Raw genomic sequence first — 16,600 nt, forward strand, 5'->3', positions numbered from 1 at the left:
AGAGAAGCAACAAGAGAAACAAATAGCCACAAAGAACATTGGCCAGAAAATCTTCCCAAGGGGCAGATGAAATCACAACCACACATATAGCCATGGAATCAAAGGACTTCACAGAAGAGTCACTGTTAAAAACAGTAGCTCTAAATGGAGACATGAAAGGCAGGGGATGAGACGGGAAGGCAAGAAAAGTCATGGGAAATAAGCTGGAGATCAGAGGAAAATGCAGGAAAGAAATGATGGCTATTATTTCAAACAGCAAAAAGAGAGCAGACATTAACACTGTGAAGAAGGTGGTGGACAGGATGGAGTAGCCTGAGAAAAATGAAATGAAGATGAACAAAGAGTGAAAGAATTCAACAGAAAAGGACTAGAAGGACAAAGGAGATCTAAAATATGCAAGATGGACGTTCCTGAAGTAGAGAATTTAAATAAAGGAGTGGAAGAGATGTTTAGAGTCATAAAGTAAATTTCCAGAAATAAAAGAGGACTTTTCTCCTGGATTCTCTTATCCAGGATCCTATAAAGGGAAGGAAAGTACTGGGCTTCAGACTTCTCCTGGGCCATGTTCCCAGCCAGCATAGAGAGGGCTGAGGTCCCCAGAGGAGGCAAGAGTGTCCAGCCCAGAGACAAAAGGTCCAGCTGGGCTAAGGGCTGGCTACAAGCAGCACAACTTCAGGACATGGACTAAGAGGATTGTGAAAAGTAGCAAGGCTTTAACGCTTCTGCCAAGAGTCCAAAGGCCAAGCAGGCCCATTACACCTCCAAGATGGCTTCAAAATCACTCCAGATGCTTCTTATCTGTGCAGACTCGGGGCCCACAGCAGCCTAGGGTGTCTAAGTCTGAGGGCCTGGGCTGCTGCCCCAGGTGTTGGGTATGCACATAAAATCACAGAAGAGTGCTTTCAACAGCAAGTTCAAGAGCAAAGCTCTAGGCCAGAGCAGTGATTCTCTACCCTGGCTGCAGGTGACAACCACCAGGGTACTTGAAGTACTGGTGAGAGGGTCCTAGCCCAAACTAACTCAGAACCTCCAGGGCTGGGGCCCCGACAGCACTAATTTTTTTTTTTAAGTTCTCTGGGTGATTCTCATGAGCAGCCAGGACTGAGAATCACTGCTCTAGAATTACTGCCTCTGTATGGAAGGTTCAAAACTGATCTAAACAGAGCTGACCACTGAAGTGAGCAGCGGCACGGGTTATGGAATGGAGGAAGATGGGCAGAGTAAAAAATTCAAAGTTTTACATAGAATTCTAAAGGAGAAACAGGAAAGGCATCATTCAGGAAACCACTTTCAGTTCAATAAAACCTCCTCACACACACTGATTTTGAGACGTACTTATTTTGCTAACACAGTAATTCAGGTAAAAGAATCTTGCCCGTGCTCGCCTTGCCCATCACGCATGCGTATTGGCCGGGGCGTGAAGTCAGCTTGGGAATAGCATACGTATTGCTCCACTTCCTGATGTCGGGCTGAATCATGAAAGGAAGTTCTATAATTCGCAAACCCTTCCAACCGCTTCTCTTGTGGTATTTTATCTCTCCTGAAACTGAGCGGCACAGGAATTCCAGAGACAGGCAAATGGCACATCTCTCCCCCGCCACCCAGGATGAGAATGAGGCAGAGATGGAGCCTAGTGGACGGGGCAGGCGCCCAGGTGGAGTGGGTCTCCCTGCCTGCGGTGGGCCCCTCCACCTGTCCCCTCCCCATTGCAGGCTCCTCGGGTGCTGCCTCTCACAGGATGACCTGCGTCTCAGCCCACCTCACCCCTGCCACTGCCCTCGGAGTTCTCAAATGCACATTCCAGAAATGAGTCTTGTTTTCTTGTATTTGCAAGAACAGAACATGGTCACGTGGTAAGCACTGCATTTTCCTCATTTTGTCTTGACGAGGAGCACACTCTCTCTTCAAATCTTCATTTTAAAGTGGACAGAACCTTGCATTCCAAATATTTTGAGAAAATGACATTGGATTTTTTTTTTTTTTTACTGCACAGAAATTAGTCAGTACTAAAGTTCTTTCCATTACCTCTAAATCCTCTTGATCAAAAAACTAGTTTATTCTTTCAGAAACTATACTGAATCAAAGGGTGCTTAACCGCAGCCTAGTATTCTCCAAGGCTGGGTTCCCACTAGACCGCTCCAAGAAAACAACTGGGAACCATTTCCCTTCCTATGTTACTCATTAGTAACCTCTCACTTACCCAGACTGCCATGGTTTGTTTGCATGTGCGTGTGCACACACGTGTAGGTGTGTGCTGTGTATCTGTGTTGATGGAAGCTGTTGTGGTGAGTAGGAGACTGTCACTGTGTTGAGGATGAAAGGGCCAGGCCAGATCCTGTGGACAGACTTGGGGTCTCATCTGAAGGATGTGGGCATTCTGATGCCACCACCACTTTCCAGGGTCAGAGCCTCTTAAGGAAATGGGAGACAACCGGGGTCCACACATGGAAAAGTGTAATGATGCATTGTCCACACGCAGTGGTACCAAGGGCTAGGAAATGTGGGAGGGGGTAGAAGCTTGTGTCTCCTGACTCCCCAGGAAGAATCGCGTGGGGCTCAGGTGTAACACAGAGTAGTTAATCTGTCCCAAAACCGTACTGCAATGATGGAGATGTTTGTTCTACTTTGTCCCACACAGAGCCACCAGCCACATGTGGCTAGCGGCCCCTGAAATGTGGCCGTTGTGACTGAGAACTGATTTTTACATTTTATTTCAGTTTAAGTATTTGAAATGTAAATGGCCACATGTGGCTGGTGGCAATGTTCTGAACAGCACAGTTCTAGGTCCTTGCCAGGGAAGCTGGAGAGAGGCCATCTGTCCTCACCTGGGCTAGGTGTCCGAGGTGGAGCAGCAGGCAGCACCTCCCTGGGACCAAAGTGATGGGATTGCAGGTCGACAAAGGGAATATTATAAATTCACCCTGAGGAACAAGCTGTATGGTCCAGACACTTCTCCCTTCCAGATGTTTCTCCTACTTGGGCCAAGCTTGGGGCTGTAGGTTTTCTTTCTATTAACGAGAGACACATTTTACTCCAAATATCTAGCTTACTGTATCCAAATCCTATGTGACATATTGAAATGTAAGGAGGGGACTTTAAGAGCACCTACACATGCACAGTGGGCCCCATGCTGGGAGCACAGAGCTCACAAAAATGTCCACAGCATGGTCTCCAAACGGATGTTGTAAAAATATATGACAAGGGCCAAAATAACGTTACACAGCATTTTAGCACTTCAGGTGAGAGTGCTGCCAGGAACCCCTGAGCAAGGTATCCTTGTCCAATCACTGGGGACAGGAGAGCACGCTCCCTAAGGGCTGCCTGTTAAAACCCAGGAGGGTTCCCAGGTGTACTGCCAGGGAATAGACACTCATTTGCTTCAGAGTCAAATGACACTTGGGCCAGAGCCACTCTTTCTGTGACCTTCCCATAAAGTCTTCTAATATCATTTTGTCCCCAGAAGACCCCCTTTTCAATCCCCAGGTAACCAGAGGCTACGTAGCTCCTTGACTTCCTGTACCCAAATACGACTGCTCTGCAGGGTACCTCTTTGCAAGCCATTCTGATGGGCACTCTGCACAGTGGGTCTCTGGGTGCCACAAGCACCCAGGGGCAGGTCTTTCTGGCCTAGTTTTGAAGATGAGGTGGCCAGAGCTGAAGGAGTTTCAAGGAAGGATGAATTGAGAAAGGCTGGGACCCGGGACCTGGGACCCGACACCTGGGACCCTTTGCTGCAATGTTCACACCTGGACAAACGTCTCCTCCAGGAACAAAATACAAAGAAACTATAAGAGACTAAAAATAACCATGTGCATGTACAGTTGGGGCAAATTATGGACAAGAAGGTACAAAAAAGACCAAAGAAGCCCCAACTGCCACTTCTGAAGAGCCAGGAGCAAAAGCAGGGGATCGGGAGCAAAAGCAGGGTACTGCGCATGCCCCCTGCACTCAGCACCACCAAAGGGGTGGGCAGACCACCTAAGTCACCCCTCTGGCCTGACCCCCCGGACCTACCCCTACCGTCACCCCATATAAGGAAACAGCTCACCCCCCCACCTCAGGGAGCAAGCAAGGGAACCTGTTAACTTGTTCCCGTTCCCCCTTGCTGCAGCAGGGGCCCCAATAAAGCCTTGCCTGAATTTCTTGTCTGGCCTCTGATCAATTTCTTTTGCTTAAGGAGGCCAAGAATCCTGGTCAGTAACAGCATCAGAGGTGTGTGCCTGGTCTGCTTCCGCCACCCACACTGCCCCCAGAGGGGCTTTCAGAACTGGATGTTTATGGGTTACAGTCCTAGAAGTTTTATTACAAAATATAGATGTGGGTGCCCTTGGTGAGCCGCAGGGTCTCCCCATGTGAGTGCTGCATGGTGCTCCCACGTGTGTGCTTGGACGGACAGGGTCAGTACCGGGAGGCCCAGCCACAGACTGTCCCCAAATGGCCCATAGCGGGAGCGGCCCCTCTGTCACCATCTGCTGCAGGCTTCGAGGCCCAGAAGTCACAGACACCAAGAAACCCAGGCCCTGGCTCTCCACCCACAGCGAGACTGTTCATTCACGTCCTTCTCTTGAGAAAAACCATCTCACATGAAACAGGCAGATGACAGAAGATAAGTACAGTGGACTTGGAGTCACACTAAGAACTAATCTGAGAGATGGAAATCATTCAGTTTATCTTGGGTAGAAAATGTTACTGGTGGCTTTTCTATCAGACCAGTGCGCACATTCTTTCTCTGAGAATTGTTTCAACGCGCTCACCTCCCACAAGTCTCACAGCAGTGTGCTGAGAACACGCTGACATCCTCCCTCAAATGCCTGCCTCTGTAACTGCCACAGGCCTCCAGACTTTATGAATCCACGTTCCCAAGGAATGGAGTGTTTGCATCATAGAAACATGTGAGTTCTCTCTCTCAATCATTCTTCTCTCAGTCTCTCTCTCTCTCCCTCTCTCTCTCTCTCTTTCTCTCTCTCTCTCTCTCTCTCTCTCTCTCTCTCTCTCACACACACACACACACACACACATACACACACAAAGTGGGGATGCACCAGCTAATATGCCCAAAGTCTCTACAGTCAAAGGCACACACAGCTGCCACTATACCCAGTGTACCAATACGTTCAAATTTGGTGGAAATTGCATTAGGCTTGAAGGATGTGCCTGTGTGCTATACAATCCCATTAACTCATTCTAAACCAGTGGTACTCAACCTTGGCTGCTGTACTTGGTGGGGAGGCCTTAATCATGAATTTCCAAAGGCAGGTCACACATTAGACCACATCAGAAACTTTGGAGGCAGGCTGGGCATCAGTGGGCCAGACAAGCTCGGGTGACGGCTGTGCACAGGCACACTTGAGAACCTCGACTGTATAACTCTGGGCAAACCACCCAACCTCTCCAAGCCTAATGCCTTGTTTGGAGACAGAATGGTCCCAACAGCCATGACTGATGCTTTGTTGCTGAATTAGTTCTTTTCCTGGTCTCATCCTACTTAGCCCCCAGATCCCCAAGCAAACCTCATTTTATCATGATCACTGCAAATATCTGTATGCAGAGTAAAAATGTACATTGCACTTTTTTTCTCAAAACCAATTCCCTTACTGCCTTCCCCAGACAACTGCTACTCACAGTTTGGTAACTTTGCTTCTGGATCTCTCTGCATATTTACACACACACATCGGTATAGGCAGACTTGCATCTATATGTAGTAAATAACATTCCAATAGAGCCTACATGGCTATGTGCATGTATGTGTTTTTAAAAATATAGCAATATATTACATTTTGCTGTTTCACTGAATATAACTTGGACATCTTTATTTTTTGGTCTACAAGATTCCACATGTTTAAAAAGGCCACATATGATTCCAATGCATGGATATACCATAGTTTATTTAACCAGGCATGATACATATTTCCCTTCCTTTTCTCTTTCTTTCTTTATTTTCTTTCTCTCTCTCTCTCTCTGTCTCTCCCCCCCTTCCTTCCTTCTTTCCTTCCTTCCTTCCTTCTTTCTTTGCTATTACAAAATAAAATGTTGCAATGAATTACTGTATGCACATATATTTCCCCACCTTTGTTAAGTTATGTGTGCAATAAGTTCCTAAAAGTGAAATTGTTGAATCAAAACACATGTGCGCTTTACATTTCAGAAGACGTTACCCAACTGCCCTGCTGGTGCTGACCTGTGGGAGTGTCTCTTTTCCCCACACCTCACCACACAGCAAACCCTTAAATCAATGCAAGATTACACAGAGGCAAAGCATATTTGTGTGCTTTCGGTTCATTTACATTTTGAGTTGCCTGTTCGCGTCCTTGACTGATCTTTGTATTGGAGTGTGTTTATTTTTCTCATTGATTTGAAAGAACTCACTGCATATGAAGGCTACTGGTCCTTCACCACAGACCTTGAAAATAAACACATTTTATAGGTTTTTTCCCTCACTTATTTATATATATTTTTCATTTGTATAGGGACTTGCTTACAATTTTAGAAAACCATACTTAACTGTTTTCTATTATGGCTCCATATTTCCTACCATATTTATAAAGGCCTTCACTCCACAATTATTTTAAAACTCACCTGTTTTCTTCTAGCACTTTTATGATTGCACTGTTATATTTTTATTCTTTGTTAAATTCGGAACTTATTTTGGTATACAGAGCAAAGCTTTATTTTTCCCAAATTATCAGCTGGTTTTCCCAAGACCATTAATTGATAACCCATGCTCCATTTCCTGACTGATGGGAAAGGCCACCCTTGCTTTGCACTAATTTCCATGTGAAATTTGTGTCTGTTGCCCCACTTTCCATTGCAGTTTTGCCTTAAGATCTTACAGAATTTGTCTCTCCTCATCATTCTTATGTTTCATTTTTTTCTCTGGGTCTCATAGGTTTCTTTTCTTAAAAATAATGCTAATCTAAGGTGGAAGGACAATTGTTTCTTGAGCATTTTAATTTGCTTAGTTTTGTGTGTGGTGTCCACGTACATCATGTTCCATAACCATCTGTGCACAAAGCTCACTTCAGCTGGCTTAGAAATCTCTCCATCATGATACCGGAGAGCTCCCTTGTGCTCTCAATGGCAGCACAGCAAGGCCACTTGGGAGGAGAGACCAGGCTCCACTTAACCACCTGCTGTGGGAGGAACTGTTTCCCCTCCGAAATTCATATGTTGAAGTCCAGACCCCCAGTACCTCAGAATGGGACTTTTCTTGGAAATAGGGTCTTTACAGGGGTAAGTTAAAATGAGGTCATTAGGGTAGGCCCTAATCCCCTATGATTGATGTCCTTATAAAAAGGGTAAATTAGGACACAGACACATGCAATAGAGGGAAGAAGATGTGAAGATACAGAGAGAAGATGATGTCCACAAGCCAAAGACAGAGGCCTCAGGAGAAACCAACCCTGTCCACCTTGATCTCAGACTTCCAGCCTCCAGGACTGTGACATGATAAATGTCTGTGGTACTTTGTTCCAGCGACCCTAGCAAACTAATACACCATTCCTCTATTAATGGATACTGACAGTTCCCAGAGTTTTCTTAGAAGGGATAATCTAGAAAGAATATCGTGCACACATCTTTGCAGGTATTGGCTCCTTCGGGGAAATCATACATGACTTTTCTATCTTCATTCTAGAAGGCATCTTTTTTTGCAGTTGTCAAGCTGCCTTTCTTTCACTGAGCCACTGAAATCCCACCTGCATCACAAGTGTTTCCACCATGGAATAGAACTACTTTTGAAATTTTCCTTTATCTCCTCCATTCCAACCTTCAGGACCCCATGTATGTCCCCTCCCCAACTCTAGGGACAGTAATGTGTGCAGAGAGTAGCAATTCTGTCCTGTGTGGGGACAGCCACAGAGATGCAGGCCTGATGTGCAGACAAAGGCTTGGTGCGTCCTTTTAAACCAGCTTCTCACATTACTTTAGTGCCCTTTGGGTGGTAAATTTGAAAGTCAGCTCAATCTGTGTTGGAAGGAGACGTATGCAAAAACATCAGATATTCTCATATTAACCTGTCATTGATTCAGGATTTTTTTGTCCAATTCCTACTGAATTTGCTTAATTTCTCAACACAAAGCTATAAAGATAATAATAAGTTTTCTAAAACTCCTGGTAAAAGAGTGAATCGACACGTCAAACTGGGCTTATGCCCTCCGGCTGCCTTCTCAGGCTCCTGTCTCCACTGATAGGACTTGAAATCTTCTCACCACCAGGCATGATGGCAGGTCCCTTTTTGCTCCTCATTGGAGTAGTGGATAGGAATTCTGGTTCTGGATTAGAAACACCTGGGTTTTGGGCTTCGAATCACAGCACCATCACTTAGCAGCTGGATAAGTGAAAGTCACTTTACCTTTCTGGGCCTCACTGCTTACCAGCAGGTTGAATTAGACATTCTCCAAGATCCTTTCTCCCTCTAATATCTCTGGTGTCCTTAAACATGTTTCTAAGAAACTTATGATTTGGGACTAGCAATTTCCTAATAATCAGTACAGACTTGACCACTGCAGCCCTCTCCTTGGACACACTTCCTGCCTAAGCTACAGGATGGCTGGCCCAGCTCTCAGGGCAACAGTGAAGACCAAAGAAGCCCCAAGCCTGCCATTCATGCCTGCTCTAGAGAGCTCCTCTCCCTCCTCCCTGTCACTTCCTTCACAGCTATGACCATCAGCTGATTGGTGTTGCTAAAAAAAAAGAAAGGAAAAAAGGAAGTGGTGGACTTGCCCTTCAAGTAAATACAGCAGCTATAAATGCAGAGAAAGAAAAGAAACAGCATTGAAAATAACATAGAATATAAATCCATAACCACGCTGGGGAGCAAAGGAGGCATATTACTAGTGGGCTGGAAACTACTGCTATCGTTGAAGGAAGCAGAGCGAGATGGGCTCAAACTGAAGAGAGAAACCACAGCCTAAGTGCAGGCAGCTGGGGATGGCTGTGAAGAGCCAAGGGTGTGGTGCCTTGAAAATGACAAAGCCTGGGTGGGATGGGGTGAGGGAGAAGCAGAGCGGGAAGCAGGCAGGCAGCCAAGCCCTCTCCAACTCCTCAGCTGCTGGCACCCTTAAGAGCAACAGGAGTCCCTCTGTAGGAAAGACGTGCATTTGAAGAAGCAGGGTATGGCCACATCCATGAAGAACAGAGAGCACCTGCACTGCCCCCCCCCCATTGGTTACTGGCTCGTCCTGCCCTGCTCACATCTCACCTTCCTCACATCTCATGGGGGACAGGTTACAAGAGGGCCATGCAACACACACAGCATTAAAAGACTAACTTGTAGGGCACCTCAAAAACAAGACCAGCATACATCCTAGAAGTACCAAGCACATCAGGAAAGCTAACCGCACAAAGGAAGGCACCCAATGGGCAAACAGATGAGTAGGTGCCAAAGAAGACAGAGGTCATGGAGCAAGAAGAGAACATCTACGCTGGAACCAGTAATAAAAACAAATATTAGAAAAAAAAAAAAAAACGAGTATTAGGCAAGAGCCTAATGTATCACTTAAAAAATAAATAATTAACTACCTCCAGTGCTTGCTAAAATATAAATGACTCAATAGATGGCCTGAATAACAGGATGGACAGGGCTGAAGATCTTTCTTAAGAAAGTAATTAACCTGTCAGTTCCATGAAATGCAATGAAAAAGGTAAAACAGAGGGAAAGAATGAAAGAAAAAGTGCATTCCCTGCAGCTTTGTTTACAGTATCAAAAATTAGAAAAAAGTCCTAAATGTCTAGCAATAAACAATCATTTTTCACCCTGGAATAAAGCACGATGATCACTGATAGGAAGGGCTCCCCCAATACTGTTGATTCAAAAAAGAAAGTTGCAGGATGATATTGGTATTAAGAAGGCACACACACACACACACACACACACACACCCCACCACCACCACCACCACTACATCGTCTAAAAATACACACATATATACACATGCATGAATGCACAGGATGAAAGATTAGAAGAATATGCACCAAGTTGCCCTCTCTCAGTGGGGATGGGCTGGGGCTGAGGGTGGTGGTTAAGGAGGGCTTCAATGTCGCCTGTTATATCTGAATTCTTCACCAATGGATATGTACTTAGACATCAGTTATGCAATTTAACACTTTTCAAAAAGAAAATGATAGAAAGTTCTCCCATCTTGCAGGCCAGAGAAACTAACTTCAGAGACAGTACTTACTCATCTGTGACCTATTTGGGACTGCTCTTATTAGCCTCCAGCCAAGACTACAGGCGCAGACTCCCAGAGCCACCCACCTGGGAGAGACTGTGACAGTTATGCCAGTTCTAACCACAGGCCAGGTATGGGCACTGCATGCATGATCTCCACCGTACATCACAGTGAAATCCCCTGTAATCCTTCCATCTACAAAAACTAAAAACAGTAGCTTGAAAACACAGTGAGATTTGAACCCAGTGGGACCTCAGCCCCCCTGCTCTCAACCACTGTTGATAAAAATATTCAGTGACTGTGACTTTGAAGCATTAGGGCAATCAAGTGATTCATATACTCTTAGCATTTTGGAACTTCCCTGGTGGTGCAGTGGTTAAGAATCTGCCTGCTAATGCAGGGGACACGGGTTTGAGCCCTGGTCTGGGAAGATCCCACGTGCCAGGGAGCAACTAAGCCCATGCGCCACAACTACTGAGCCTGTGCTCTAGAGCCCGTGAGCCACAACTACTGAGCCCAAGCGCCACAACTACTGAAGCTCATGCGCTCTAGGGCCCATGCTCCACAACAAGAGAAGCCACCGCAATGAGAAGCCCGCACACTGCAACGAAGAGTAGCCCCTGCTCGCTGCAACTAGAGAGAGCCCACACGCAGCAACGAAGACCCAACACAGCCAAAAAATAAATTAATTAATTTTAAAAAAATACTCTTAGCATTTAAGAGGTATTCTGCCTCCACCTAAGCAAAGCCCGAGGATCTTGTAAAGGGGTAGCAGGTTACCCAGTGTTTCCCAAAGTGGACTTCGGAAGTCCTGGTCCCCAAGGTGCTCCAAGAACCAATGAATGCATCCTATGACCACAGGGGTGTAAGAGTTCAGTGACGTATGTCCTGACCATGCACAACACCTGCACAACGGCTCTGAACAAGCCCACGACAGTTACCCTGCTTACTCAACTTTATTCTGTCTCTCATTTCACTCACTTCAACAAGGAAAGCTTCCTCGGGAATACCATTTAAAATTGCACAGCACCCACTTCAGAAATCCAGGGAATCGAGGCTGGCCATCTGATTAAAGCCCTGTGGATTCCCTAGTCCCAGGAAAATACATATTCCCATCAATCAGATAATAAACCATCAGGGTCAGAGCAAATACAGAGGTGACACTGAGACTGATTTAAAACGTAGCTGCTGACCGCTAAATTGGAGCTAAAAGTAATCTTTCACGAAGCATGACTCAGAATATGTCCTGACGGGAGAAATTATAAAAGTTCCAAAAGTTACAAAAAGTAATAAGTTATATAAATGAGCAAATATCCATAGAAATCAAAAGTTTGGGGAAAATGTTTTCAACAATTATGACAATGGATTTACAATGGATTTGAAAGCTACATGAATGTTGATAAGAGTTATGTTAAGACTCCAAAAAGTATACAGGGCAGCAACTTGCAGAAAATATATTTAGCTAACCAACTCCCCAAAATATGCTTCAGTTATTAATAGGTGTGTAGCAAGACTGAAAAGAAACCGTCCGACTGGCATAAGGAGGCGGAGGCTTCCAGAAAAAGAGAGAAATGGAACTGATAGGTTGCTTGGTATATTTGACTCAGTGGGAAACTGAGTCAAGTGGGGGGTGTTTAGCTTTGTGTCAGAGAGCTGGGGAGAGAATTGTAACAGGTACAGGACCAACTGAGAAAACACAAAAATGAAACAAGAGTTTACACCAGGAAAAACAACATGGAGTAAATGAAAGAAAATGGAACTATATTATATACTGTGCTCTAGCAGTAAATATAACCACAGCAAGGTAAACAAACACCAAATAGCATCTTAACCCTAAATTGTAGAAAGATTATCCTGAGTAATAAGAGTCTAGGACTGCCATGCACTTATTTATCAGAGTAGGAAGTCAGGAGACATTGTCTAAAACTGATACATTAAAAAAAAAAAAAAGTGCAAGTGAACATAACATCAGGAAATAAGAAAGAAAATTCTAGAAGAAAGAGCTAAAAAGATTAAAAGATTGCTTTTGGGGAGCAGTACTAGAGCATTGGAAGGTATTCTTATAAATTGAAATTAAATAAAAAGAAAGATTAACTCTGGTCCCACCAAAAAATTTCCATGACAACTGAACAGAAAACGGATAGATTTAATAACTTGTTGGGCTGACCAAGACAAAAAGATGGAGTGGGAATGTAGGAGGTTAACTGTTGGACATTCAAATGCTCTTTGTAGCCATTCTGAGTATAACTAAACAAACCAATATTTAAATTGTGACTTTTCCTAACACTTGGCCCTTGGCCCTCTTCCTTCCTTCCACACTCCCCCCATTGACTGTATCCAGGCCTGAGCCTCACGGACCCTGACATCAGCCCTACACTCTCCTGTCAATCCTGCTGCCTGCCCAGACTCTCTTCAGATCAAAGATGTGACACTCAGCATGCCAATCTGCAAGCCCAGTGTCCTCCCACATCTGTGCTCCCCTCCAGGGCTCCAGCACAGAACTAAGGGATACTGCCTTCTCCAGTTTCAGGAGCCAGGACTCCAGGGTCAGAGACAGGTACCCCCAGGACAGAGGATGCTGCTTACCAGATACTGTCCATCTAAAAGCTTTCAGTATATCCCCCTTAGTAATTGAGGTGTTAACAATATTCTAAATCATCCTCACCTTCCTCTTCCCATCATCAGCCTCTGGCAGCCACCAAAACAAATACACAGTTTCCCAGAAATAAAAGAATCAAGAAAGAGTCATTTTTGAGTTGTTAAACCCACTATAATAGAAACTAAATATTCTTTCTTCTACTGGTATTTTTGGCAGTGGCTAAATTTGACTATACTTAAGATTCCAATGCAACCACCTTTCAGGATTCATAGGGCAAAACTTACATAACTCTTATTAAAGTAAAAAAAAAAAAAAATTCAAACCGACGCAGGCTAACATTTTGCCAGACAAAATTATAAGCTAGTAGAAAACTTTCCTGCTAATATAAAGTCAAAATGAATGAATAAATTTTTCCTTTAAAATCCAATCAGCCTAGTTTTTTTAAATCTTCCTACAATTCCTCAGTTTAAAAAAACTCTCTTTTTCTGAGTGGAAAAAAAAGAAAACCCAACTTGTTCAATTCCAAGGTAGAAGAGTAAGATGGTAAGATATAATTAAGTCAGACAATTTAATTCCAATCTCTCTTTAAGACTCTGCCTTTTGATTTCAACTGCTGTAAAAGAAAAGCAATGTTCAGTGTGCAGACATTTTTAAAAAATTTCTTACCCAAAGGCCTAATTTCCTAATTTTCTCTCCACTCATTTGCAGCTAAATCAATCCAGAAGTGGAAGAAAGTGTTGGGGGGCAGGGTGGTGGTGAGTTAGGGAACCGTTGGAAAAAAAATCTATTTGGTGAAAAGCTGAGAAAGCAAAAATTAGCTCAGATTGTACAAAGTACCCGGCCATTCCTTAGGTACAGATAACAGACAGAGATAGAATGAGCTGCAAAGTGAACAGGAAACAGTATTTCTTCCAAGGCCATGTAGCTGTGAAGGGTGGTAATAGCCCTTCTTTAAGTAACTACTGCCTTCTTTCTCTAGAATCAGACTGTCAGAAACTTTGCTGTTGGAAAGTCTCTCAGTAAGGATGAAACATCGTATTCTCACTTGGAGGATCTGTATTTTGATTGTCATCACTGAAAATTCAGGAAAGTCTTGCTATTTCAGGCTTCCTGGAAAGGGGGGAACTACCCATCTAATTACTGGAAAGTGTGAGTTGTTGGGCAGTAGAAATGTAATTTGCTTTCAAAAGCAATCGGTAGCTTGACAGAATCTAATACAGAATCAGTCCCATAGCCCTAACTCCAAAAACTGCTGAAAAACAAGGTTTTTTGGTGAGTTTTATAGGGAACCTCATTTAGTGACATTGACACACGGCTATTTGTAGCCTCTCTTTATTCCACTTAGTGAGACTTTTCACACTGTTTGTGCAGAAATATTAACATGTGGGATTATAGGATGCTGCCCAGGCTGTGTTGGAGTGGTGTGTAACATATGGCATCAGTATGTATGCAAACCTTTCTAAATTCTGAGAAATGCCTTTCTCAAGGCTGAAATTCAGATTCTAAATTTGAATTCTAAATTCTCAAAAACCCTGAATTCCAAAACATATCTTGGCACAAGGGTTTTGGATAATGATTATGGATATGCTATGTGCTAAGTGATGTCCTACTAAGAAGTCTTTGGTTTAATAGAGAAATCAGACCTGCACTTAGAATACTAAATATGAACCTAAAGAAGGCTAAGGTAACTTATTTCTGAAATGCAAATCTAGGGATAAAATTATCTTTCTGACAATTTCATCCCTCAGGAAAGATAAAGAGCTAAAATATACACCTCACTTTTATCCTTGGCTTAAAACATTAAAAACATTCTGGTTATTAAGATGATTTACAAAATCCTACATATTGAAGCACTCCAAATACAAAGAATATAAATGTTTCTATTTTAGCGCAAAATTTCCCTAAACAGATCAAAAGTTCAATGCAGACAGAACAAAATAATTTGATAAAATATTTTTAGTAGACAAGATTTCTCACTTAAAATACCTAATACTTTACAAGTATTTAAACCTTTTACCTCAAAGACAAACATATCCAGGCACTGTTTGGCCTTTTGTTTTTGTTTTTTTTGCAGGGAGAGGGAGACGTGATATGCACATCAGTGAATTAAATTGCATTTAAGTAAAATGCCACCTGTGTAACAGCAATGAATTTGTTCTTACTAAAACAAAGAAAACAAATACTAGAATCAATTCCATTTCTTTCAGGAATTCTCCATCATCCCATGATTTTTCTTTTTTAACGTGAAGATTCAGATGTGACAATTTGAATCTCCGAGTCTTTAAATTACATCTCCAAGTCTTAATTACACACTGAAATGCCTCCAGGGTTTAAGAAAATGAACAACTCCAGTCAACAGTTTTACTTGGGTTAAACGGGAATCTTTGGCAAGTCAAGCAAACTCATTAAAATAACCTGCAATCCTGTTTCCAAAGGCCACCTGGCAGGATGGCATGGGCCTTTTGATCACCAGTCGGGAACGTCTTGGGTTAATGAGTGGGAAGACTGCACCGTGAATGAGATTCTCTTTCCCAAGCAACTGCACCTCAAACAGCCAAAAGACTGAAACTCTAACTTCTCCAATGATTGTCTTGCTAGTTCTTGATATTCAAACAAACCAAAAAAAAAAAAAAATTCGCTTTTGTATCGTTATTTAGGTGGGTTTAAGGTTTTGAAGCCATACGGCCAAAAATATCTTTAACTCAAATTCACATTTGACTACACAAAACTTCACTGCTCTTCAAGTCATTCACTGGCTGATGAAGTTATTTTACCATGAAAATGTGGAAAAAAGGGCAATGATGCTACATTTTCGTAGTGGTTCAGAAACTTTCATGGTTTTATGCAACTGCTCTTTCTTTCTGTAGTAAAAGTATGAATAAAACCTTTGCAGGCATATAAACATCCCTACATTGAATCACTTCGACAAATACACTGGAATTTTCCAGTGCATTCTGTGAATGGCCAAACGAAAATGTGCCCTTTCCGAGACCCCGACACGGAGTTTCTTGTGCCTGCGGACTCCAGCTAAGTCTCCCAGGACCCAGCCGCTTCCGAACTTCCTGCGCTCGCGGCAGCACCTGAAGTTTTGGCTTCTCGGCACAGGGCCCCACCCGCAGGCCCGGCTCCCCATACAAAAGCTGGACCCCAAGAGGCACTAACTAGTTTTAGGAGAAAAGCTGGCACAACTGACTAGTTTTCAATAGAAAAATTTTATCAAATATTCCCTCCGATTATCAAAGCAGGAGGGCCCTAGGCGAACCCGTCTGGGTTAGCATAGGCGCACAGACCTTGCGCGGGCCAAGGAGGAAGGGCCGCATCCTCCCCTCTCGGCGCCTTCTCCCCTTCCACGCCGCCTTCCCAAGCCTAAAGGTGCGTCCCGACTGCCCAAGCGGAGAGAGCAAGCGGCCACACCTACCTGTATCAGGTGAGGCTAGGGCGGGGCGCGGGTCTCCGGGAACCGGACTGGCGCGAATTAGGGGGCAGCTCTGGGCGCCGCGCCGAGCAGCCCCCTCCTCCTCGCTGCTCCCGCCGCCGGAGTCGCCTCAGTCGCCCAGTGCATGGCGCTTCCTCATTTTGGGCAACTTCCTTAACGCTCCCAGGCAGGCCCCGCGCTTCCTCCAGGCCGCCGCGCTCTACCGCCCTGGGACCGCCCCGCAGCCCTTGCGCCGCGAGCGCCCAGTGTGCCATGTGCGCCCCCAGCGCCCAGGGCAGGGCAGCGGCGGCCGGAGCGCGCCGGAACCCAGCCCGCGGGGTTGGCCTACAAGGCGGGAGGCCGGAGGGGAGAAGAGAGAGGAGCCAGGTGGGCGATCCTTGCCAATTCCCGGGCGCAG

The 16,600-nt window shown here is 44.4% G+C and overlaps 1 protein-coding gene across 3 annotated transcripts in view; it reads right to left on the reverse strand.

Annotated features, from left to right (window-relative positions):
• The window catches only part of SYK (spleen associated tyrosine kinase), a 96,627-nt gene extending 80,298 nt beyond the window's left edge, over positions 1 to 16,329 (reverse strand). For 2 of the 3 annotated variants that reach the window (XM_012533353.3, XM_004270606.4), the window contains exon 1: positions 16,186 to 16,323. The gene's annotated coding sequence lies outside the window, so the exon portion shown is untranslated. Of the gene's footprint in view, positions 1 to 16,185 lie in introns of all 3 variants that reach the window. The other variant, XM_012533354.3, reaches the window with a different exon arrangement.
• Positions 16,330 to 16,600: the final 271 nt, after the last annotated feature.

The sequence above is a fragment of the Orcinus orca genome, chromosome 6 (assembly GCF_937001465.1).
Source record: "Orcinus orca chromosome 6, mOrcOrc1.1, whole genome shotgun sequence".
Lineage (NCBI taxonomy): Eukaryota > Metazoa > Chordata > Mammalia > Artiodactyla > Delphinidae > Orcinus > Orcinus orca.